Here is a 26079-nt window from a genome sequence, read left to right as displayed (position 1 = left end):
GAGGCTGCACTAAGCCGTGATTACATCATCACTGCACTCCAGCCTAGGCAACCTAACACCAAAAAAAACAGAAAAAACAAAAAAAAATTTTTAAAGCCTCATGCCGGGCATGGTGGCTAATGCCTGTAATCCCAGCACTTTGGGAGGCCAGGGAAGGCGGATCACCTGAGATCAGAAGTTCAAGACCAGTCTGGCCAAGAAGGCGAAACCCAGACTCTATTAAAAATAGAAAAAATTAACCAGGCATGGTGGTGGGTGCCTGTAATCCCGGCTACTCGGGAGGCTGAGGCACGAGCATGACTTGAACGCGGGAGGTGGAGGTTGCAGCGAACTGAGATCATACCACTGCACTCCAGCCTAGGCAACAGCGAGACTCCATCTCAAAAAATGCCTCATGTATCCTTCCTATTTCATCACATAGAAAAGTAAAAAGATGTGTAATTAAAGGTCTAGATTTAATACTCAGTCATCTGTACTGCCTCCCCTGGACATGTGTAGAACTGGTGGGTCTCAGCCCCCAGTGCTGGCTGACAGTGGGGAACACAACTCTGGCAGTGCAAGTGTCCACCCAGGGCAGGGGCCAGGGACTTTTTTTTTTTTTTTTTGAGATGGGAGTCTCGCTCTGTCACCCAGGCTGGAGTGCAGTGGCAAAATCTTGGCTCACTGCAATCTCTGCCTCCCAGGTTCAAGTCATTCTCCTGCCTCAGCCTCCTGTGTAGCTGGGACTACAGGCATGTGCCACCACACATGGCTAATTTTTGTTTTTAGGAGAGGAAGGGTTTCACCATATTGGCCAGGCAGGTCTGGAACTCCCGTCCTCAGATGATCCACCCGCCTTGGCCTTCCAAAGTGCTGGGACTACAGACGTGAGCACCCCATCCGACCTCGTAACTTTTAAATATACTGAAAAAGGTATTGGGGATCCCCAGGGTCTGCAAACAACTTTGAGTCTAACAACTCATTTATAGGCAAGGAGAATGAGGCCTGGAGAGGTTAAGAGACTGGCCCACAGAGGAAGCAGGAGTCATCTTTCCACAAAATGAAGTTCCCCAAAAGCTGAAATCTTGGACAAGGGGCCTACTGCCAAACCTGAGAGTAACAAATTTCAGCAAATAAAAGGAAGTGACATTTCCAATGGCATCCTCAAATACTCCAAGAGGCAGTGCTGGCAGAATCCATCAATAGGCCTCCAGAGGCCTGCTACTAAGCCAGCAACGCTGCTGAGCGCGGCACTGCCCCTGCAAGCAGAGGGGGTCGGTGGGGGAGGGGTGCTACCAGGAAGCAAGATGTGCATGCTGCCTGCTGGGGGCATGAAGTCAAAGTCCCCTCCTGCCCAAAGCGGCTAAGCCAGCCCTGCTGCCTTATCAGCATCAACACATGCCTGGAATGTGAGACTTTGGCAACAACCCTCTCCCTTCCGCCAGCACGGGGCTGACGCCTGGTCCCTGGGATCTGGTTCACAGTCAGAGGACAACCACCTTGAAGCACCAGAACCCGCACCCCCAGTCCATCTACCAGAAGACAACCTACCAAGAGTCGCCCAGAGGAGCTACCCTGCCTGCGTCCCCACACCACCAAGGGCACCTCGTTTGTCCACACTCAAAAAATCTCAAGAGCTCAGCTCTGGTCCCTGCAACGTCCAGACCATCCCCCACATGGCTCTCCTGGAGGTGTTCGGCAAAGGCACAGGATGCCGTGGGGCAGAAGATTCCCACATACCAGACAGTAAGGAGCTGCGTGTGACTGGAAAGATGAGGACGACCCAGAGAATGCTCTCTGGCCCCTGGTCCTTGGGGAGGAGCAGGGGACCTGCAGGGGACCACCTTCCCACTCTGGGAGCCAGACTCCCTGGCTTTGTCAAGAGCAGCCATCCCACTACCTCATTCAAAATGAAAATCTCAGCTGCCCTCCAGCCCAAGCACTGCGCAGAGTAAGGAGTCCTCACTCACAAATGTGTCCGAGGCTTTCACACACTTCACCTGGAGCTCCTCCACTCTCTCTAGACGTATGACTCTCTTTAACTTCTCTGAGCCACTTGTACAACGAGGACTGACAAAATGATGAGGACCACACTGGTGTGTTCTGATAACTGAATCGGGTGTAAAATGCCCACTGCCAGGCTGAGCCCAGGAACGGGCCCAGGATGAGTGCTTACCTCTTCACCACTACCTTCCTGGCCTTCTGTCAGAACTCCGTGGGGACCATCCTCCTCCCATCTTCCAAGCCAAGTTTCCTGGTACCAGCCAGACAGAAACTATAACAGCAGCTGCTTCCACAAAGGGGAAGGGCCATGGGGTTCCGGAGAGGGCTGCAGTGAAGGGGCACAAGACCTAGGGCAGGAATCCATCCCCAGATCACTCACTCAGAACAGGACTACCTAGGCCCAGCTACCAAGATGTGCACCACCCCTTCCTTCTCAGCTCCTTTTCCCATCTCCTCTACTGCCCCTGGCCAGGTTGCTGTCCCTTCTCTAAAGGGCAAGACTTCCTACCCAGGATGCTGATCAGAACCACACCCAGGGGCCTTACCTGTCCCCTCACATGATAGGCTGCTCCTAGCTGGCAGGAGCTGTCTTATAGCCTCTCTCCCTCAAATACAAACAAAACCCCAGAACAATCCATTGTTCTGTTCCAACAAAGGGGGCCAGGCCCAGCCAGGCCCTACCTAAAGCTCTGCCTCCTGTCCTGTCCCCTCCACCTTCAGTCCCATCCCACTCTTCCCTCACTGCCCCTATTAGTGGCCTCATATACCTTCCTCATATAACACAGCCCAGGAAACCAACCTCAGGGACAAATCTCTTCTCTTCCAGGGAGAACGAGGCAGAGGTCCCAGGAGTCCCAAGGGCTCCCATTATTGGCCATGTCTGCTCAACCCAAACTGCACTATGTGAGGCCCCACCAAACTACATACAGGCCAACAAGAGCCCAAGAATGCAGCCAGGAAAGCAGGCCAGGCAGACTCCAAAAGCCCATGCTACAGGGTTAGTAGGACCCACCTCCAGAGGACCTCCCAGGAGAAGCCCCCATTGCACAAGGTCTAGGTTCTTCCTGCTGTTCACCCTTTGTGCCCAGTAACTACCCAAGAATCGGCATGACTGATTCTACCAATTCATTCACTGGATAACTGCTGACCCCGCCAGGTCCTCAGAGTAAAGCAGTTAGTGAGCACCGCAGGTAAAAGCGCCGGCTGCTCGGGCTACTCATCCTTCCGCCTGTGGATTCTATTATCAACAAAGATGCGTCACCTGCTAGAGAAGCAGTTCTCAAACTCTGCTGCACACCAGGTTCACTTCAAAAGCTTCAGGAAAAGCTAGTGCCTTGGGCCCACCCCAGAGACAGGTATAGCCCAAGGTGAGAACCAGGGCACCAGCAGGCAGGCCTCTGCCAGGCAGCATGAGCAACAGCAAGTGCTGGGTGAATGTGCAGCCTGCACTCATCACCCAGAAAAGCCCCACTGTGTCCACACAAGGACAAGTCACCAAAGTCCCAGGCCCCACACTCCCTTCTCCCTTACTTTGTGAATGAGAGGTCACCAACAGCTTACCATCTCCCGAGTGCTGCGGCCTCACCTCCCGCACTGCAGCAGGGGTGAGAGGGCTGCAAAGGCCATGCAACAGATCCTCCCCCTCAAAGGGGCTCAGGCCTCAGTGTGGTAATGGGAGCGGCCCCTTCCCACACTTGCCAGAGAGAACCCACCCACCCAGAGGAATGAAGCCGAAGCCCAAGCCGCAGGGCAACAGCCCAGGACGGCAGGGGACAAGTCTGTACAGCAGCCACACCCCTGCCAGAGCCAGGAGCTCTTCCATTTCCACAGCAGGCCAGCTCTCATCTGGAAGCACCCACCTAACCAAACCCAATCCCTGCCTTCTTTTAGTCACACTGGGAACTGCCACGGGAAGGCTGGGGACTCCACACACTCCCTCCTCACCACACCCCGTGTATGATCACCCCTAAACAGAGAACATGCACCTAAGATCCTATGATGCGCCGCCCACCTCACAAAAAACAGCTGCCTCTAGGTTAGAGGGACCTGGCTGACCCATCCCTGTTCCCTCTCACCATCAGAAGAACCCCCAAGTCCCCCTGTTCTAACACCGAGGCTGCACTCCCACTCTCCACCCACTAACATTACCACAAAAAGAAGAAAAGGAAAGGAAAGGAAAGGAAAGGAAAGGAAAGGAAAGGAAAGGAAAAGAAAGGAAAAGAAAAGAAAAGAAAAGAAAAGGAAAAGGAAAATAGAATAGTCAGAAGGAGGGCCTCCCCAAAGCCTGGCCACCTTCCCGAGGGTCCCAAGCAGTTTCTTACGGTCCCTCTCCCCGCTCAGTGCTGCCACACCCCTCTCAGGCAGTCTGGCCCTTCCCTCCTGAACTGTGGCGGGCTGGAACCAGCTCCCAGCCTTCCCTCCCTTATCAAGCTCACTGGGGGCCCACACACAGCTCCTACCCCCACCAGCTTTTCTTGCTTTGCCACTCCCAGCTAAAACTGGGCTCAAGGCAAGCAAGCCTGCAGTCCCTCAGTCCCTCGGGGCCCAGTCCCTCCTCAGAGCCCTCCCCCAGCCCAGGTCCCTAACCCTTAGGGCAAGGCCCCTCCCAGCAGGAAGGGAACCCTGGCGGTGCCAGGCAGAGTCAAACTGGAAGGGCTGGTTCAGAAGCCCCTAAATGGGAGCCAGGACCTCTCTTAGGGAGGGGGCTTTCAGCCCCACTCCTCCCTAGTGGGATCTCAAATCTCTCCAGACACCACACTATATGGGCCTCCACAGGCGGTGGAATCAACGGCACTTACCCTCCAGCCCCCAAGCAAGCTACTGAACTTCCAAAAGCAGCTCCTTCACTCCTCTAGAGGAGACCAGACCGCGTGCTGAACTGCAAGCGCCTCTATCACCCCACCCAGGCAAGTCTGTGAGCGCCAGAAAGCAGGGGCCAACACGATTTGGTCTAAACCAAGGGGTCCAGGCACTGAGTTTGTGCTCAGAAAATGTGGCGGAATGAATAAAAAGCTCGAAAAAGAGCCGCATACATGCCTGGCTGGCAGTGGGGTCTCCCAAGCAGGCTTCCCAACTCACACAGTATCTGTGAGTCCACGTCCTCAGTGCTCTCCAGCTGTCTCCCCTGCCACCCTCTACCCTACCACTGCCTTTTAAAACCCAGCAGCAGTCACTTCCTGGTTAAAACCCCTCCCCTCCAGGCCAACCCAACCCACATGGCATCCAGGGCTCTCAGCCAGCCCACAGCGGGCTCCTCCCACACCACCGCTATGCCCTCTGCGCTCCGCTAGATGCCAGCCCTTATCACCCCATCTTATAATCATTTGTTGAGTGTCTAACTTCCCTAGGCTGAGCTCCAGAAAACAGTGATACATGAATGTAAACTCAAGTTCTGTTCCCATTGTAGAAATGAGGCAGGAGAGTCAATCACTGCCCAAGGTCACAACGGAAGTAAATGGCAGAGCCAGCAATGCACTACAGACTTTGCGACCAAGTCCAGTTCCCCTCTCACTGCCCCACAGGAGTCCCTCCTCGGCCAGGCTCAGAGGAGACAAGAGGGGAGGAACTTAATTTGTTCTTTCTTCCCGTGGTGAAAGCTGCCTCCCAGGCCAGCAAGAGCAGCCCAGGAAGAAGCACCCCACTCTCCCAGGGATCAGGTACTGGGGGCAGCAGGCAAGACAAGGTATGGGGTGGGGCTGACTGCTCAAGGCCAACAGACCAAGCAATAAGGTTGGAACCACAAGTCCCCTGGGTAAACTGAACTTTATTCCTTCCTCACGGCTCTCTCTCTCCAGAACTGCCCCACCAGCTCTTCTCCAGGGGCTAGCTGCTGATTAAATGGCACTTCCCCCACCCCTCAGATCTGACCCCGCAAACAATAAGGACTCGAGGAAGGCAGCAGGCTATCAGCTCAATAATGCAAAATCCTGTTGCTCCTCGTCCACAACAGCTGACTTCAAGTGGACGGGAGGCTGCGCTTATTAACAAAATGAGAAATCTGATCTACGGAAAGAAAACACTACGTGAGGATTAATCCAGGACTGCAGCTTGTGAAGAAGGCTGGGCTGCTGGCCAAGACCGAGGATCGAGGATGGGATCGTGCCTACCTGTCCCCAGAGCAGGTATCATGCAGCACAACAGGACTCATCAGGACTCATCACCCCTGCCCCACCTGCGCCTTCTCTTCTCCTTCCAGCAACTTCACAATCATTTCGGTTTTGCTTTAATTAAAGGCCTGACTCCCTCGGGCTTCTTCTTCCTCTACACAGAGCCAGCAACCAGAGGGAGATTTTTCTTTTCAGGAATCGGTCGTAAAACCTCAGTGACTAATCTACAAGTTCCAACAACTGGCAGAAAAACACCGCAGGGAGAGGTTGCTGGGCACACAGCAGCACTCAGAGCCAACTGGCCAGAAAAGCTGGGCTACAGGCACTCTACAACCTCCCTCCCCCAACCCGACACTGGCCTGCCGACCCACCTGAGAGCTCTGACCTCCGAAGGGAGGCAGGTGGGGAGCCTCTTCCCAGCCTTCCAAGTCTATTGCTTGTCCTGTGGGACCTAGAGATCTTCACAATCTCAATGGCACAAGACGGAACGTTCACTTCCAGGCAACAATTCTGGGCCACAGGACTCAGTTCAGCCCCCAAGCATCAGACTCCCAGCCCTGTTCTTGGTGTTCAGAACTCACTAAACCAGCAGTCTCGCCACACAGTTTTGTCTCCAGAGGCCAGCTCATCTGTTTTTCAGACTACTACAGCAACCCTGCTCCACCAAGCATGCACACTCTCCTTGCCACAGGGCTCCAGACCAACCACATGGCCTGTGCTCCTGAAAATGTCTGCTTGAAGGCCCAGGGAGTCCAGACACTGGCAGATGAGAATGGAGGGAAAGAAGCAAAGCCAGAAACCAGGAAGCAATAAATGCTAGACCCAGAAAGGCCTTAGGTTTGAGTGACCCAGCTCCATCCCTCCATCCTGGATCCTTAGAGGACAGCCTTGAGTTCACCCTAGGAGCTCCCAAGGCCCCTCCACTACCTGCCAGCTCTCCGACAGCACAAGAGACACAGCAATCCCCACATCAGTCAACAACCCACCGCCACAGGATTCCTATGGGCAAGGCTCTGCCCCTCCCCCCAGCACATATGTCAGAGGGGTGGCTTCCCTGGGTTACACCCCTCCTGCTGCTGGGGGAGTGGGGGGTCGGGAACATAGCTTTCCAGATGTGCTTGGCAACTCCTACTAGAAAAGACTAGGGGTGCAGGGGATAGAAGACATGGATAAATAACTTTAACACCGCTCCAACCCATCCGGCTCAGCATTGGGCTCCCTTACACAGGCAGTCCCAGGCAGTTCTGGGTGGGGCCGTTGGGAGCATTATCTGGCCTCATTCCCTCCTCTCCGCAAGTCACTGCCCCCCAGGGAGAGGCATTTCCCCCCCACCACGCACACACCCAGGCCTGTGTGAATATGAACCATCTTGGAAGATAAACAGAGAGTGACAAGCTGGGGCCCCTCAGCCCCCTCCCTCAGCCAGCCGGTCCCTTCCCCCTGCCAGCCGACCCCCTCCCCCAAGCCCATCTCTCTTCCTGCCAAGCGGCTGCCTACAGGAGAGATCTGGGGGCAGGGCAGCGAGCCCACCAGGCGCAGAGCCTGGCCCTCTGGGAGCGGCCCCTCCAGGCCCGCCCCTGCCCCTGCCCCTGCCGTGGCCAGTCTTCCCGCGGGGAGGAGGCAAGAAGAGAGGAGACCGCAGACAGTGCAAGACCGCAGTTCTGGAAATCGCAAAATCCTCCAGCGAGGGGGCGGCTGCGGGCGCAGGGCCGTTTGCATAATGGGAGCCCTCCCGCCTGTCAGGCAGCGCAGCTCGCCCGACGCTGTTCGGATTAGATTGCTAATGAAAAGGCACAAAGAGCCGGCGCCCGCTCGCCCGCCGACCCCCGCTCCGCAGACCCGCGCCTCCTGGGCCTGGCGCGGCCCCGTGGGCTTTGTGCCCCGGGTGCCCCACCACCCGCGCCCCTCTGGGCATCTGGCCCACAAAGCCCGGGCCTGCCAGGGGTCCCGCGTGCGCCCCCGCCCAGGCCCGCCAGACGCGAGCGCGTCCCCCACGCGCGCAGTCCCACGTCGCCCGGGCGCGCGCGCGCCCACGCCCCTCTCTCCGGGGACGCGCCCGGCCCGCGGCCCCCGCCCGCGCCCCGCGCCCCGCGCCCCCCGCCCCCCAAGGCCGCCCCTCACCTCGTGTGCGTCGGCGGCGGCGCTCCGCCCGCCGGCCGGCCGGCCCTACCAGCGGCCCTTGTCCTCAGCGCCCGGCTCGCGCCGCACGCGTCCGCCCCGTCCGTCTGCCGCCGGCTCGGCTCCCCGCCCAGCGCGCCCCGAGCGCCGCTCACAGCCGCCCGCCCAGCGCCATCTTGGAAGCTTGTGACGTCGGCGCCGCCCGCTCACCCCTGACCCACATCTGAATGGGCGAGCAGCGGGGCGGGGCCAGGGGGCGCTAGGGGGCGGGGCCTGCGAACCGGGGCGGGGCCTCCGGGGGCGGGGCCGGCGCCGGCGCCGGCAAGCGGTCCGAGTACTAGGCGGGGCGGGCTGCGGGGGTCCGGCGCCGTGGGGGAGGGGAGCGCGGGAGGAGCCGGGGACCCAGACCCCGGACATCTAACTGGATCCCGACCTCAAGCGCCAGGACAGGACCGCGACCTCACCCCCGAAGTACCCGGACCGCATACCCGCCCCCGGGACAGGGACGCTGGCCCCCCCTCCACAGGCTGACGCCCACCCCCTCAAACTCAGATGGACTTACTCCCTTTTAGCCCTACCCTGACCCCTAGGAGCCCCGAATTAGGGACCTCTGTCGGCCTACGCGTCTCCTCCCCGACTCCCTTGCGACCCCTGCTCGACGCTCCCTGCGGTTGCGCGAGGCTCAAAGGCGCAGCCAGCAGTGACTGCAAGCTCGGGGGTCTGGGCTCCTGGGGAGGCCCGGGCTGGTTGGGTGCAAAAGAGAAGGGGCGCCCCTTCCCTGACCCCAGCGCCCCTCCGGCCCGCGCGCGCGCCCCCCCGCGTGCCTTACCTGCTCCGAAGGCGCGGAGGACCCAGCGAGCTGCGCTCAGCCAGCCCCTTCCGGTGGCCGCAGCCCCTCGCAGGCCCCAGGGGTCAAGCGCCTGCCCGAGCTGGCCCACCAGGACCCGGGCTCCCGGCCGCCATGCAGATGGCCTTCCCAGGGGCTGGGCTGGCCTGAGCCGCCACTGCTTCTCTAGGGAGCTACTTAATGGACCTCTCTCTACTTTGAACACCAAACAAAGGAACACACCACTATCGAGGTCGCCCAAGTCCAAGAGGAGCACAGGTCTGCCTTACAGGCAAGTTGTGCTCCAGCTCCAGTCAAGATTAAAAGCCAGTTCCAATAACCCTTTGCCAAGCTGATTATGCAACCTTTCTTTCCTAATCGACGTATAGGTTTAGTGTCATGCTAACAACATTTCTTAGACTTCACAAAATTCTTAGTTCACCTGGAAAACTAAATAGTCGAAAACAGCTATCGTTTTCCCCCCTTGGAAACAAAAGCAGGCATGAAGGTAGACTTGCCCTAACAGATGTCAAAAAGAAATTGTAAAGCTACCGCAAGCATTTCAGTGTGGTACAGAACAAGAAATAGAATAGAAAGCCTAGAAACATCCTAGAAATGGTAAGAACACAATAGATGAAAAAGGAAATATCAAACATCTGTGAAGAAAAAAGAGCTATCAAACATCCTTGAAGAAGAAAAGGAATATTCCACAAATAGAGCCCAGCAGAGGACTCACTATTTGAAGGAACGACTGAAAAAAAAATAGTCAACCATTCTGCTAACCCAAGACATATAAATTAAAACTATAAGAAGCTGGGTTTTCTACTAAACAAATTAAAAATCAGTTTCAAATGATAACCTTCAAACACAGGGTCTGGTAGGTAATCACTCTTATCAGTCTTATACTGTTGGAAGCACATAAATCGCCTCAAAATTCCTGGACATGAGTTTGGCGGTGTAAGCCAAAAGTTTTTTTGTTTGTTTGTTTTGTTTTGTTTCTTGACGCTCGGAGTCTCACTCCGTTGCCCAGGCTGGAGTGTAGCCTCAAACTCCTGGGATCAGGTGATCCTCCTGCCTCTCAAAATGCTGGAATTACAGGCTAAGCCAACGCACCTGGCCCCAAAAATATTTTAAAATAATTATACCCTCTCAGACCAGTATTCCAGGATTCTGTTCTGGGGAAATTAACCACATTTACAGACCACGTACTTATTATCTGTCTCTCTACCCATAAGTAAGTTTGTACCTGTAAGTTTGGAACCCGTGCCTAGGAGGACACCTGAGACAACAGGCATTCAACGGTCCCTTGTTTCGTCTGCATTTGAAAACTAATGTGGCCGCCTCATGCCTGTAATTCTAGCATTTTCGGAGGCCAAGGCCAGACTTTGAGACCACCCTGGGCAACATGGTGAAACCCCGTCTCTACTAAAAATACAAAAATTAGCCGGATGTCATGGTGCATGGTGCATGCGCGTAGTCCCAACTACTACATGAGACACGAGAATCACTTGAATCTGGGAGGCTGAGGTTGCAGTGAGCTGAGATCATGCCATGACACTCCAGCCTGGGCAACAGAGGGAGACTCGGTCTCAAAAAACAGTGCAAAAGATAACTAATATACAATAATTTTTTTTTTTTTTTTTTTTTTTGAGACGGAGTCTCGCTCTGTCACCCAGGCTGGAGTGCAGTGGCCAGATTTCAGCTCACTGCAAGCTCCGCCTCCCGGGTTCACGCCATTCTCCTGCCTCAGCCTCCGGAGTAGCTGGGACTACAGGCGCCCGCCACCTCGCCCGGCTAGTTTTTTGTATTTTTTAGTAGAGACGGGGTTTCACCGGGTTAGCCAGGATGGTCTCGATCTCCTGACCTTGTGATCCGCCCGTCTCGGCCTCCCAAAGTGCTGGGATTACAGGCTTGAGCCACCGCGCCCGGCCACAATAATATTTTTTAAGTGTCATGTATAATAATGAAAGAAAGCATAAACAAATTTCTCATAATGGGGTTAAATAATCCACATAATGGAATGTGGATTAGGCCAGGAGTAATGGCTCATGCCTATAATCCCAGCATTTTGGGAGGCTGAGGCGGGCGGATTACCCGAGGCTGGGAGTTCAAGACCAGCCTGACCAATATGGAGAAACCCCATCCCTACTAAAAATACAAAAAGTTAGCTGGGCATGATTGAGCATGCCTGTAATCCCAGCTACTCAGGAGACTGAGGCAGGAGAATCGCTTGAACCCGGGAGGCGGAGGTTGCGGTAAGCCAAGATCGCACCATTGCACTCCAGCCTGGGCAACAAAAGCAAAACTCTGTCGCAAAAAAAAAAAAAAAGAATTAGCCGGGCATGGTGTCACATGCCTGTAGTCCCAGCCACTCAGCAGGCTAAGGCACAGCACGAGAATTGCTTGAACACGGGAGGCAGAGGTTGCAGTGAGCCGAGGTGGCGCTGCTGCACTCCAGCCTGGGCGACAGAGTGGGACTCCATTAAAAGTAAATAAATAAGGCCGGGAGCAGTGACTCACGCCTGTAATCCCAGCACTTTGGGAGGCCCAGGTGGGTGGATCACGAGGTCAGGAGTTCAACACCAGCCTGGCCAAGATGGTGAAACCCCATTTCTACTAAAAATACAAAATTTAGCCAGGCATGGTGACGGGCACCTGTAGTCCCAGCTACTCGGGAGGCTGAGGCAGACGATTGCTTGAACCCAGGAGGTGGAGGTTGCAGTGAGCCCAGATCACACCACTACACTCCAACCTGGGTGACAAAGACTCAGTTTCAGAAATTAATTAATTAATTTATTAAATTTAATAAATAGGACAGGCACGATGGCTCACTCCTGTAATTCTAGCACTTTGGGAGGCTGAGGCGGGTGGATCACCCAAGGTCAGGAGTTTGAGACCAGCCTGGCCAACATGGTAAAACCCTGTCTGTACTAAAAATACAAAATTAGCCTGGCACCGTGGCGCAGGCCTGTAATCCCAGCTACTTGGGAGGCTGAGGCAGGAGAATTGCTTGAACTCCAGAGGCAGACGTTGCAGTGAGCTGAGATCCTGCCATTGCACTTCAGCCTGGGTGACAAGAGTAAAACTCTGTCTCCAAAAATAATAATGATAATAATAAATAAATCCGTACTTTTTTTTTTTTTTTTTTTTTGAGACAGAGTCTCGCTTAGTCGCCCAGGCTGGAGTGCAGTGGTGCGATCTCGGCTCACTGCAAGCTCCGCCTCCCGGGTTCACGCCATTCTCCTGCCTCAGCCTCCCGAGTAGCTGGGACTACAGGCGCCCGCCACCTCGCCCGGCTAATTTTTTGCATTTTTAGTAGAGACGGGGTTTCACAGTGTTAGCCAGGATGGTCTCGATCTCCTGACCTTGTGATCCGCCCGCCTCGGCCTCCCAAAGTGCTGGGATTACAGGCGTGAGCCACCGCGCCCGGCAAATCCGTACATTTTTTAATTAAAAAATAAAATCTTTTTTTTTTTTTTTTGAGAGAGAGTCTTACTCTGCCGTCCAGGCTGGAGTGCAGTGGCATCATCTCGGCTCACTGAAACCTCTGCCTCTTGGGTTCAAGCAATTCTCTGCCTCAGTCTCCTGAGTAGCTGGGATTACAGGCACCCACCACCACACCCGGCTAATTTTTGTATTTTTAGTGGAGATGGGGTTTCACCATCTTGGCAAGGCTGGTCTGGAACTCCTGACCTCATGATCCACCAGCCTTGACCTCCCAAAGTGCTGGGATTACAGGTGTGAGCCACCGTGACCAGCCAAAAGTAATTAAAAAAAAAAAAAAAGAGGCCAGGTGCAGTGACTCACACCTATAATCCCGACACTTTGGAAGACTGAGGCAGGAGGATCACTTGAGGTCAGGAGTTCGATACCAGCCCGGCCAACATGGTGAAACCCCATGTCTACTAAAAATACACATAAAAATATTAGCCAGTCATGGTGGTGCACCCCTGTAGTCCCAGCTACTCGGGGGACTGACGCAGCAGGATCACTTGAACCCAGGAGGTGGAAGTTTCAGTGAGCCAAAATCGCGCCACTGCACACTGCAGCCTGGGCAACAGAGCTAGACCCTGTCTTAAAAAAAATTGTATTTTTTATACAAAATTTAGCCAGGCGTGGTGGTGGGCGCCTGTAGTCCCAGCTACTCGGGAGGCTGAGGCAGGAGAAGGGTGTGAACCTGGGAGGCAGAGCTTGCAGTGAGCTGAGATCCTGCCACTGCATTCCAGCCTGGGCGACAGAGTGAGACTCTGTCTCAAAAAAAAAATTGTAGTTTTTAAATGCATGCAAAAATATTGATATATGGAAAAGTAACTGAAGAAAATAAATCAAAAATATTTACAGACGTTCTCCCTGGAAGTTGGGAATTTTTTTTCTATACATGTATACTTTAGTGTGTTTTTTTTATTTTATGAAAGTAACATTTCTTTTCTTTTCTTTTCTTTTTTTTTTTTGAGACCAAAACCTCAAGTTTTGAGACTAAAACCTCGAACTCCTGACCTCAAGTGATCCACCCCGCCTCGGCCTCCCTAAATGCTGGGATTACAGGTGTGAGCCACTGCACCCAGCCTACAGTGTGGTGCTATTAAAAAATATTTTTGGCCAGGCACAGTGGCTCACGCCTGTAATCCCAGCACTTTGGGAGGCTGAGGCAGACAGATCATGAGGTCAGGAGATCAAAACTATCCTGGCTAACATGGTGAAATCCCATCTCTACTAAAAAAATACAAAAAATTAGCCGGGCGTGGTGGTGGGCGCCTGTAGTCCCAGCTACTCGGGAGGCTGAGGCAGGAGAACGGCGTGAACCCGGGAGGCAGAGCTTGCAGTGAGCCGAGATCGCACCACTGCACTCCAGCCTGGGCGACAAAGTGAGACTCTGTCTCAAAAAAATATATATATATATATATTTATATTTTATATGTATTATATTTATATATATATATTATATTTTTTATATATATGTGTGTGTTTAGGCTGGGCACAGTGGCTCACACCTCTAATCCCAGCACTTTGGGAGGCCGAGGCAAGTGGATCACTTGAGGCCAGCAGTTTGAGACCAGCCTGGTTATCATGAAGAAACCCCATCTCTACTAAAATATTAGCCAGGCACGGTGTCACATACCTATAATCCCAGCTACTAGGGAGTCTGCGGTGGGAGAATCACTTGAACTAGGGAGGCAGAGGTTGCGGTGAGTTGAGATCGTGCCACTGCACCCCAGGCTGGGCAACACAGCAACACCTCGTCTTAAAGAAATAGAAAGAAAGAACGAACGAATGAAAGAAAGAAAGAAAAAATAAATAGCAGATTTCAAAAAGTTGTTCTCCCTGGCAGCAACCCGGTAAAGCTACATCTGGGCGGAAGGTAATATGGAAATATAAAAACTACAGATTAACAGGGATGGGAGGACCTGCCAGAAATGGGTTCATTTTGTGTCCTGACTCCCTCTGGATTCTCTGTGTGTCTAGTCCAGGATCTAACCACTATGATCTGCTTTCCTCATCCATTTGGGAATCAGGGCACCACTGCCTTGAGAGGCTTGAATGACATGAGGTTAAGCAGGCAGAGCACGGAACTCAGTCTGGTGAGCCCTGGTGTGATGACTATGATTCTTGTGTCATATAGGAAGGATCAATTAGAGCTGATTTGTTATTTTATCATTATCTGTTTTCAATAAAAACAGAAAGAAAACAATTATAAAAAATATCCCCAAACAGTAAATTTCAGCTTTTTATCATGACAGCTAGGTTTAGCACTTAACAGTATTCCCAAATTTGAATTTCAGAAAAACAACCAGTAAATCTTTTTTTTTTTTTTTTTTTTTTTTTTTTTTTTTTTTGAGACGGAGTCTCGCTCTGTCACCTGGGCTGGAGTGCAGTGGCCGGATCTCAGCTCACTGCAAGCTCCGCCTCCCGGGTTCACGCCATTCTCCTGCCTCAGCCTCCTGAGTAGCTGGGACTACAGGCGCCCGCCACCTCGCCCGGCTAGCTTTTTGTATTTTTTAGTAGAGACGGGGTTTCACCGTGTTAGCCAGGATGGTCTCGATCTCCTGACCTTGTGATCCGCCCGTCTCAGCCTCCCAAAGTGCTGGGATTACAGGCTTGAGCCACCGCGCCCGGCTCAGTAATTCTTTAGTATAAGTATGTCCCATACAATATGACTTCTCATCTTCCCATATCCCAAACTCAAGACACCTTATATACACCATGATTTCTCCTGCCGTCTCTGGGCATTCACACCAGGGCTCCTCCTGTCCAGGTCACCCTTCTCCCTTCTCCCACCTGTGCCTGGTGAACGACTCAGTTCAGACATCTCTTATAGGAAGTCTCCTGTGATCCCAGGCACTGTATCACCCTGATACAGTGCTGAAATACTGCTAAGCAGTTGGCATGAGGGCAGGAAGACTTGGTCTTGTTCACTCTTGTACCCAGCTTATACATGGCACCAAGTAGGTTCTCAATTAAAAGTCAAATGAGGGGCCAGGCTTGGTGGCTCACTCCTGTAATCCTACCACTTTGGGAGGCCGAGGCGGGTAGATCACCTGAGGTTGGGAGTTCGAGACCAGCCTGGCCAGTATGGTGAAGCCCCATCTCTACTAAAAGTGCAAAAATTAGCCAGTCGTGGTGGCAGGTGCCTGTAATTCCAGCTACTGGGGAAGCTGAGGCAGGAGAATCACTTGAACCCGGGAGGGAGAGGTTGTAGTGAGCCAAGATTGTGTCACTGCACTCCAGCCTAGGCAACAGAGCGAGACTCCATCTCAAAAAAAAAAAAAAAAAAAAAAAGTCAAATGAGATCGAGCACAGTGGTTCATGCCTGTAATCCCAGCACTTTGGGAGACTGAGGCAGGAGGATCACCTGATGTCAGGAGTTCAAGACCAGTCTGGCCAACATGAGAAATCCGGTTTCTACTAAAAATACAAAATATTAGCCGGGTATGGTGACGCATGCCTGTAATCCCAGCTATTTGGGAAGCCAAGGCAGGAGAATCACTTGAACCCGGGAGGCAGAGGTAGCAGTGAGGTGAGATCATGCCACTGCACTCCAGCCTGGGCTACAGAGCAAGACTCTGTCTCAAAAAAAAAAGAAAAAAGTCAAATGAGGTCACTCATGGTAGCTGGCGCCTATAATCCCAGCACTCTGGGAAGTCAAGGCAGGAGGATTGCTTGAGTCCAGGAGTTTGATACCAGCCTGGGCAACATAGTGACATCTCATCTCTACAAAAAATTTTAAAAATTAGCCGGGCGTGGTGGCACTCATCTATAGTCCTAACTACTTGGGAGGCTGAGGTAAGAGGATTGCTTGAGCCCAAGAATTCGAGGTTGCAGTGAGCTATACTTGAGCCATTGTACCATAACTGGGCAACAGCCAGACGCTGTTTCAAAAAAAAAAAAAATTGGCCAGGCGAGATGGCTCAAGCCTGTAATCCCAGCACTTTGGGAGGCCGAGACGGGCGGATCATGAGGTCAGGAGATCGAGACCATCCTGGCTAATACAGTGAAACCCCGTCTCTACTAAAAAACACAAAAAAACTAGCCAGGTGAGGTGGCAGGTGCCTGTAGTCCCAGCTACTCGGGAGGCTGTGGCAGGAGAATGGCGTGAACCCGGGAGGCGGAGCTTGCAGTGAGCTGAGATCCAGCCACTGCACTCCAGCCTGGGCGACAGAGCGAGACTCCGTCTCAAAAAAAAAAAAAATTAGCCAGGCATGTGGCATACACCTATAGTTCCAGCTACTCAGGAGGCTGAGGCAGGAGGACCATTTGAGCCCAGGAATTTGATGCTGCACTAAGCCAAGGTCACACCACTGCACTCCAGCCTGGGAGACTGCGTGAGACCTTGACTCTAAAAAAAATAATAATAATAATGAAAATGAAAGTCAAATGAATGAGGCCAGGGGTGGTGGCTCATGCCTGTAATCCTAGCACTTTGGAAGGCTGAGGTGGGTGAGTCAGCTGAGCCCTGGAGTTACGGACCAGCCTGGGCAACATGGCGAAACCCTGTCTCTAAAAATACAAAAAAGAAAAAAACCAGGCGTTGTGGTGCGTGCTTGAAGTCCCAGCTACTCAGGAGGCTGAGGTGGGAGAATAGCTTGAGCCCAGGAGGTCAAGGCTGCAGTGAGCTGAGATTACATCACTGCGGCCTAGCCATGATGACAGGGCAAGACCCAGTCTTTAAAAAAAAGGAAAAAAAAAAGTCTAGTGAATGAATTTCCTCCCAATTCCCCCTTCCGTCCTGTCACAATGCATCCTGCTGGTGCTTCAGAGCCATATAAACTCATTCGTTCATTTTTAGATTCATTCGTGTCACAGGGAATGCCATGCAGGCAGCATACACAGGTCCCGTAACCAGGAGGTAGAATCTCTCTTATATAAGAGCAACAGTCCCACTCAAATTCTGGTTGCTGATTTTGGCTCCCAACACTGAGTTTTCACTCTGTGTGGACAAAGCACTTTCCTCACTTGCACTAGCTGTTTCTCAACACCACCTAGGAGGGGGTGTTCGTACTACCCCACTTTACAGATGAGAAAACCAAGGTTAGAGAGGTAAAGTCACCTGCCCAAGGTCCCTAGCTAAGCTCAGACTCCAGCCTCTCAGACTGACATGAGCTCAGTTCACCCTCTTAGGAACACTATATGACGAATGCATCCCCAGCAAGCATATTCCCTATAGCAAAGGCCAGGCCTGTGATGGGTGCCCCCCTCCTCACCACACTCCTTCCTGTCAAGCCACCACTCCTCCACCCCTAGCAGAGTCATTCACCTTGAGCCCAAGGGAGGCCCCTCATGGGACTGTCATTCAACCAACAGATGCTGACAGCATTGATGAGGTGGACACTGGGCTAGTGAACAGCACAGATGTGTTCCCTGGCCTCAGAAGCCCAGAGACTCAGGAGAAGATGATGGAATACTCACAAGGTTGCTGGGGCTGGGCAAAAAGGTGCAGGCTGCTTTGCCAGGTCATAAAAGGGGAACACATCTGTGCTGTGTTGACTTCCCTGGTCTGAGGAACCAAGCAAGGGTCCGTGCCCTTGCCATGCCCTCTGCCTGCCATGCCGTGCTGTTCTTCAGTGCCTGCTCTAAGGTCACTCCTGGTGTGGTTTTCTCTGGCTGCCTTTTTTTTTTTTTTTTTTTTGGGGGGGGAGACAGAAACTCTGTCACCTAGGCTGGAGTGCAGTGACACCATCTCGGCTCACAGCCACCTCCACCTCCTGGGTTCAAGCGATTCTCCTGCCTCAGCCTCCCGAGTAGCTGGGACTACAGGTATGCACTACTACGCCCAGCTAATTTTTGCATTTTTAGTAGAGATGGGGTTTCACCATGTTGGTTGGCCATCATGGCCTCCATCTCTTGACCTCAGGATCCACCCCCCTCAGCCTCTCAAAGTACTGGGATTACAGGCGTGAGCCACTGCACCCGGCCCTTTTTTAATTTCTTAATTTTTATTTATTTATTTTTTTTGAGACAGAGTCTCGCTCTGTCACCCAGGCTGGAGTGCAGTGGCGCGATCTCTGCTTACTGCAAGCTCTGCCTCCCGGGTTCGGCCATTCTCCTGCCTCGGCCTCCGGAGTAGCTGGGACTACAGGCGCCCGCCACGACCCGGGCTAATTTTTTAGTATTTTTAGTAGAGACGGGGTTTCACTGTGGTCTCTATCTCCTGACCTCGTGATCTGCCCGCCTCGGCCTCCCAAAGTGCTGGGATTACAGGCGTGAGCCACCGCGCCTGGCTTTTTTATTTTTTATTTTTATTTTTTATGGAGACAGAGTCTCGTTCTGTTTCCCAGGCTGGAGTGCAGTGGCACTACCTCGGCTCACTGCCAGCTCCGCCTCCCAGGTTCATGCCATTCTTCTGCCTCAGCCTCCCGAGTAGCTGGGACTACAGGCACCCGCCACCACGCCTGGCTGATTTCTTGTATTTTTCCTAGAGATGGAGTTTCACCCTGTTAGCCAGGATGATCTCGATCTCCTGGTCTCGTGATCCGCCCGCCTTGGCCTCCCAAAGTGCTGGGATTAAAGGCTTGAGCCACCGCGCCCGGCCTCTTTCTTTCTTTTTTCTTTTTTTGAGACAGAGTCTCACTCTGTCGCCCCCAGGCTGGAGTGCAGTGGCGCAATCTCGGCTCACTGCAGACTCCGCCTCCTGGGTTCAAGCCATTCTCTGCCTCAGCCTCCCGAGTAGCTGGGATTACAGGCGCCCACCACAATGCCTGGCTCATTTTTGTATTTTTAGTAGAGGCAGGGTTTCACCATCTTGGCCAGGCTGGTCTTGAACTCTTGACCTCATGATCCACTGGCCTCAGCCTCCCAAAGTGTTGGGATTACAGGCGTGAGCCACTGTGCCTGGCCTGGCTCCACTTTCTTAGGGAGCTTTGCTTGCCCTCTGCTTGAGGTAGTTTGTGAATTAATTGCTCTGTCTCCCCCAGGTCCTGGGTCTCCTGCTCGTGATCAATCTGTCACGTGCCGTTTGATCTCGGAGTTGTCTCCACCATTAGACTGGCAGGGTCTGTTTTCTGGGGTCTGTGTGTAGGATACAATGGCCCCAGGATGGGTAAAGGAGGGGACCCAGTTGTTCTTCCGTGATGGGTGGAGAAAAGGGCCAGCAGGCCTATTTCTCGGTGAAGCCCATGGGGAGACAGTCAAACCAGGAACCAAATCCAGCCAGGCGTGGTGGCTCAAGACTGTAATCCCAACACTTTGGGAGGCCGAGGTGGGCAGATCACCTGAGTTCGGGAGTTGGAGACCAGCCTGACCAATATGATGAAACCCTGTTTCTACTAACAAAAAAAAAAAAAATTAACCTGGCGTGGTGGCACATGCCTGTAATCCCAGCTACTCGGGAGGCTGAGGCAGGAGAATTGTTTGAAACCGGGAGGTGGAGGTTACAGTGAACCGAGATTGCTCCATTGCACTCCAGCCTGGGTGACAGAGCGAGACTCAGTCTCAAAATAAAAAAGAAAAGCTGAGCGTGGTGGCTCACGCCTGTAATCCTACCACTTTGGGAGGCCAAGGTGGGCAGATCACGAGATCAAGAGGTGGAGACCATCCTGGACAACATGGTGAAACACTGTCTCTACTAAAAAATTAGCTAGGCATGGTGGTGCGCACCTGTAGTCCCAGCTACTCGGGAGGCTGAGGCAGAAGAATCACTGGAACCCGGGAGGCAGAGGTTGCAGTGAGCCGAGACTGTGCCACTACACTCCAGTGTAGCAACAGAGTGAGACTTGGTCTCAAAAAAAATAAACAAATAATAATAAAAAATAAAAATAAAAAAAAATCCTGGCTGTGCCACTAACCGGCCAGATGCCCTAGAACTGACTGCTATGGACCTCAGTTTCATACCTGTGGAATGGAACTCAGAGCCATATCTGCTTCACTGGGTTGTGCAAATGTGAGGTAGTTATAGGATGGAGCAGACAGAAGGTCGGCACAGCCTCAGTGGTTGGAGGAGTGGGGGTCAAGTGGACAGAGAGGGTACCCGAGGGCCAGACGTAGAGGCAAGGTGAAGCAATGCTTCATTTCCCTGCTGAGGTTCCTCTCTAGCAGTTTGGAGGTGGGGCAGGAGTGGAGAAAACACATCCCCTCCTCAATGTGGGCTGAGAAACAGGGTTCTTGAGGCACCAAGAACCTCTTTGGGGCTCTGGCTTGTCTCCTGTAGTCAAAGGGATGGGCTGTGTGCAATGACTCACACCTGTAATCCCAACACTTTGGGAGACAGAGTCAGGAGGCCAGACCAGCCTAGGCAACACAGCAAGACCCTGTCTCTACAAAAAACTTCTAAAAAAATTAGCCAGGCGCAGTGGTGGCACCTGTAGTCCCAGCTACTTGGGAGGCTGAGGTGGGATGATTGCTTGGGCCTGGAGAGGTTGAGGCTGAAGTGAGCTATGATGGCACCACTGCACTCCAGTGTGGGCAACAGAGTGAGACCCTGTGTCTAAAATAAAAAGAGGGCCTGGTGTGGTGGCTCACGCCTGTAATCCCAGCACTTTAGGAGGCCGAGACAGGCAGATCACTCAAGGTCGAGAGTTCAAGACCAGCCTGGCCAATATGGTGAAACCCTGTCTCTACAAAAGTGCAAAAATTAGTCGGGGCGTAGTGTTGGGCACCTGTAATCCCAGCTACTCGGGAGGCTGAGGTGGTAGAATTGCTTGAACGCGGGAGGTGGAGGTTGCAGCGAGCTGAGATCACACCATTGCACTCCAGCCTGGGCAATAAGAGCGAAACTCCGTCTCAAATAAATAAATAAATAAATAAATAAATAAATAAAATAAAAAGAGAGTGGGAGTGGACCAAGGCCTAATGGCATGGAATTTCCAAATTCTAGCTCCCTAGTTTTCTTTGGGGAGCCTTCCTCCATCACCAGGGCCCAACAGGGCCTCAGATGGCAGGGGGTAGGGGGGCAACACATATCCCTCATGGCCAAGATGCTAGGAAGCCCCTGAGTTGGGGCAACAGCCTCTGGTCACAGTCACGAGGGAGGTTGGGTGCAGCAGCGCTTATCTCGCCTGACCTTGTGGAGACTGACCACTCCCTCCTTCCGGAAAATGTTGCCCCCTGCCCTCTCCACGGCCTCCTCCTTCTTACATCCCCTGGTCCTGGTTGGGGCCTCAGCACCCAATTCTACTCCTTGACCCACCACCCTGGGGTACTTTTGCCAGGCCCCAGCCCACAGCCATCTGCCAAACGCCTCACCCTGGAGTCCCTGCGGCATCTCTGACTCAGCAGGTCTGTGCCTGCCCCTGCTGTTCCCCCCACCCAGTGGCTCTGCAGAGCACCCTGTTGCCCAAGCCCTGAGTGCTGGCCACTCCCAGGGCCTCGCCCTCCCCCACCACCAGCACCACCAATTTGAATTCCTATCTCTCTCTGGCCTCCTCCCTAGACCCAGGCCCTGCCCCAGGGTGGGGGAAGGAATCCTACAGATAAGGGCATTGGTCAAAGGGACACACCTGGGTTCAGGCCCTCAGCTCTGCCCCCAACCTGCTAAATGATCATGACAAATGACCACACCTCTCTCCAAATCTGAGTTATTCCCTATGTAAAAGGGGCGAATAATGAAACCATCTGGGTACATTGTGCTGAGCAATATGTGAGCTCAGGAAAGGTCAGTTTTCTAGGGGAAGTATGGCCGCTGAGAGCCCCAGTCCAATGCTTCTCATTCACACGCTGGTTGGTGCCTTTCCTAAGTTGGAAATGGGTTGGTCCACAAATCCCGATGCCTGGTCCACACCAGGTCCACGTGCCTGCATTCAGGGTGCAGGGTGGAGTAAGACAGTCTGAAGGGAAAGGTAGCAGGATGAATGAGTAATTCCTGGGTGCGTTTTGGGATTATGCCTAAGGGCTGTCCAACCATGTGGGAGGGGAAGCTAAATCCTGTAAGGGAGGGGAGAATGGGGGAACACTGCCTGCAAGAAGTGGTGGAGGGTGCTTTGGAAGGACACCTGGGGGAGTGAGTTGGCTGTAGGCACAGGGCAGCTGGAAGGCCAATTTTAGGGAAGAGGAAATTGAGGCTGAAAGTCAAAAAACAAAGGAACTGCCTGAGGTCTCTCAACTGAGAAGTGACTGGGCCAGGGTTCAGATTCAGCCCCCACTCCATTCTCAGGCTGGGCAGGAAGGTACCTCGCCCTCAGGAGGGCGCCTTCGACCCAAAGCACCCTGACCAAGAGGCTGTGCACTGTGGTGACCCTAAGACTGAGGCCCAGGTCCTGGAGTTCCACCAAGGTAGGTACAGCCAGCCAGGTAGTGACAGGAGGATTTACTGGGGCTTCTGGGGACCCTGTGAGAGGGCAAAAAGAGGGCACATAAGCCTGTAGATATCAGATATAGATAGTGAGGGCTAGCGCTTTATGGGGAGGGTGGATGGGCCCTGTGGGCCAGGGATGTTTAGGAGATCTTCCAAACAGAGCATTCCAGCCTGGGGGAACAGACCCATTATAGACCCCACCCACCACCTAAAACAGGGACAGGTGGGGCTGAGCCTGGAGGCTGGCAGGACCTGTGGGGCCGGCTGGGGTGTCAGCAGTGCCACCGTGTGTGGAACCCTCTGTGCCTAGGTTCCTGGAGCCGGCTCCACCTGGCAATGTGCACGGTTTCACAAGACGAGAGTTGGCCCATCGTGTTCCACCTCAGATGGAACACCTGACCTCCTGCACACCCCACCCAGCCTCCAAATTCAACCACCCCAGGAGTGAGACAGGGAGAGGAGGGTGTGACCAGAAGGTGGAATGAGCTTAAAATAGGCTGCAGAGATAGCTCTGAGCTTTTAAAAAAAAATCATATCTTTCATATCACGTTCTTGTGAAATCTTCTCCAGATTTTTTACGATGACTCTGAAACTGATCAGTTAGCCTCATGCTTTCAAAATCCATAGCAGCAGCAAGCGAGAGGGGGCAGGTCAGCGAGAGGTGGAGGGGGCAGATGGGCCAGAGGTGCCTGGGCAGGGGTAGATGGGGCCAGGACAGGCTTAGTGACCCTTGCACCAGAACGCTCCGGACGCCGCCCCTTCGCCCACTCGTTAGGCTCCTCTGCCTTCAGGCTGGCTGGGCTGCCCATCCCCCCTCGGTCCCCTCCTGGGCAGGTCTGGACTGGACAGGTTTTGGGCCTCCAGGTCCTGCAGTCAGTCAGGAAAGGGGCCTGGTGCAGGCCACAGCCAGGCATCCACCTCCTTCCCAGCCCACCCCTATCCCCCAGCAGCCTGCCAACCTTGCTAGACCTGTGTGGCCTTCCCTTCTGATGAAAGTCTCCAGATTCTCAGGGCTCTGTAGGGGGAGCCAAGCCAGGGCTTAGAACCATGCTCCCTTGCCCCCACCCGCGACCTGTGCCCTCATCTGCTTTCTTTTTTTTTCTTTTTTTCTTTTTTTGAGACAGAGTATCGCTCTGTCACCCAGGCTGGAGTGCAGTGGTGCGATCTTGGCTCACTGCAACCTCCGCCTCCAGGGTTCAAGCAATTCTCCTGCTTCAGCCTCCTGAGTAGCTGGGACTATAGGCGAGTGCCACCACGCCCAGCTAATTTTTTGTATTTTTAGTAGAGACAGGGTTTCACCATATTGGCCAGGATGGTCTCAATCTCCTGACCTTGTGATCCACCCACCTCGGCCTCCCCAAATGCTAAGATTACAGGTGTGAGCCACTGCGCCCGGCCTCTTTTAAATTTTTTTTGTAGAGACAGAGTCTTGCTATGTTGCCGAGGCTTGTCTCGAACTCCTGGTCTCAAGTAATCCTCCTCCCTCTGCCTCCGCCATAGCTGGGATTGCAGGCACAAGCCATGCCGCCCAGCTTCTCATCAGCTGTCTGGGTCTTTCTCTGGGTTCTGACACCAGGCCAAGTGTTCTGCACACCTGACCTGCTCAAAACAAAACCAGTTCTGCCACAGTCTGGGAAAATGAGGCTCAGAGAGGCCTTGCAGCTGTCCGTGAGCAGGCTGGCATTTGGATCCAGTGACTGGGTTCTGGAGCCCAGTGACTCTGTGGCCCTGCCTCTCCAGCCTTATGCTTCTTTAAAACTGCCCATGGCCTCTGAAGTTGAGGATTTAGGGGAGCAGGGCTGCCAGAGGGGTGAAGGAGACCTTTCTGTGGGTGGGCATCAGAATAACCGGGCCTGACACTAGTCACTGCCCCCCTGGAAGGACAGCCCCTCTCGGTATGTGGGGAGTGGGCTGCCTAGGGTGCTCTGGGGAGAAGGGAGGGAGAGAATGGGGCTGGTTGGGTAGGGTGTGGATTCCAGGCCTGCTCAGTCAAAAAGATACAGTATTTCCTGTTCCCCCTTACACTGGGCAGGCAGGTGTGGCCCAGGCAGCTCTGCCAGGTGTGCAGTCCCTGGGGGAATGACCCTTAAGCATATCTCGGCTGCCCCCTGGTGGCGGCATGAGGTCCTCCTCCCAGGACCTGTAACCCTCCCAGAGGAGGAGATCTACACCAGCTGATGGGTTGGCACCTGTCCCCACTCCCTTTCTTCTTTCCTGTGCCACTGCTCCCAGAGTTGCCCAAAACACACGATCGACCAGGTGCAGTGGCTTGCACAAAACTCTGTCTCTACGGAAAATACAAAAATTAGCCAGGCATGGTGGCTCATGCCTACAGTCCCAGCTACTTGGGAGGTTGAGGTGGGAGGATCAACAGCCCAGGAAGTCAAGGCTGCAGTGAGCTGTGGTTGCGCCACTGTACTCCATACTCCAGCCTCGGTGACAGAGTGAGACCTCGTCTTAAAAAAATTAATTAATTAATTAATTAAAACCTAGGTAACATGCTTGGGGGTGATGAGGGTTGTGGAGGAAAATAAAATAGGTGGGGGCTGGAGTGAAGAATGGGGGTGCCCCTTCATAACTCTGACAAAGACTACAACGCAGCTGTCAGAAAAAAAGCTGATTTGAGGCAATGGTCAGGGAAAGTTGTGAAATTAAGTAAAAAGTGATAGAACAGGCTAGGTGGGAAGTGGTGGCTAACACCTATAATCCTAGTGCTGTGAAAGGCCAAGCAGGAGGATCACTTGAGGCCAGGTGTTTGAGATCAGCCTGGGCAACATAGCAAGACCTTGTCTTTACAAAAAATGTAAAAATTAGCTGAGGGCTAGGCGCAGTGGCTGATGCCTGTAGGGAGGCCAAGGTAGGTGGATTGCTTGAGCCCAGGAATTTGAGACCAGCTTGGGCAACATGACAAAATTCTATCTCTACAAAAAAAAAAAAATGCAAAAACATTGCTGGCTGTGGTGGCTTACGCCTATAATCCTAGCACTTTGGGTGGCTGAGATGGGTGGATTACCTGAGGTCAGGAGTTTGAGACCACCCTGGCCAACATGGTGAAACCCCATCTCTACTAAAAATACAAAAATTAGCTGGGTGTGGTGGTGCATGTTTGTAATCTCGCTACTCAGGAGGCTGAGGCAGGAAAATTGCTTGAGCCCAGGAGACAGAGGTTGCAGTGAGCCTAGATCGTGCTACTGCACTCCAGCCTGTCTGACAGAGCAAGACGCTATCTCAAAAAAAAAAAAAAAACTTGCTAGACTGGTGACATGCACCTGTAGTCCCAGCTACTCCGGAGGCTGAGGTGGGAGGATCACTTGAGCCCAGGA

The 26079-nt window shown here is 53.2% G+C and overlaps 1 protein-coding gene across 2 annotated transcripts in view; it reads right to left on the bottom strand.

Moving 5' to 3' along the window:
• Positions 1-8395, bottom strand: part of HIC2 (HIC ZBTB transcriptional repressor 2) — a 36301-nt gene extending 27906 nt beyond the window's left edge. For both annotated transcript variants that reach the window (XM_045363924.2, XM_045363927.2), the window contains exon 1: positions 8211-8395. The gene's annotated coding sequence lies outside the window, so the exon portion shown is untranslated. The remainder of the gene's footprint in view (positions 1-8210) is intronic.
• Positions 8396-26079: the final 17684 nt, after the last annotated feature.

This window comes from Macaca fascicularis, chromosome 10, assembly GCF_037993035.2.
Source record: "Macaca fascicularis isolate 582-1 chromosome 10, T2T-MFA8v1.1".
Taxonomy (NCBI): Eukaryota; Metazoa; Chordata; class Mammalia; order Primates; family Cercopithecidae; genus Macaca; species Macaca fascicularis.
This window is presented reverse-complemented; position numbering and strand designations above follow the sequence as displayed.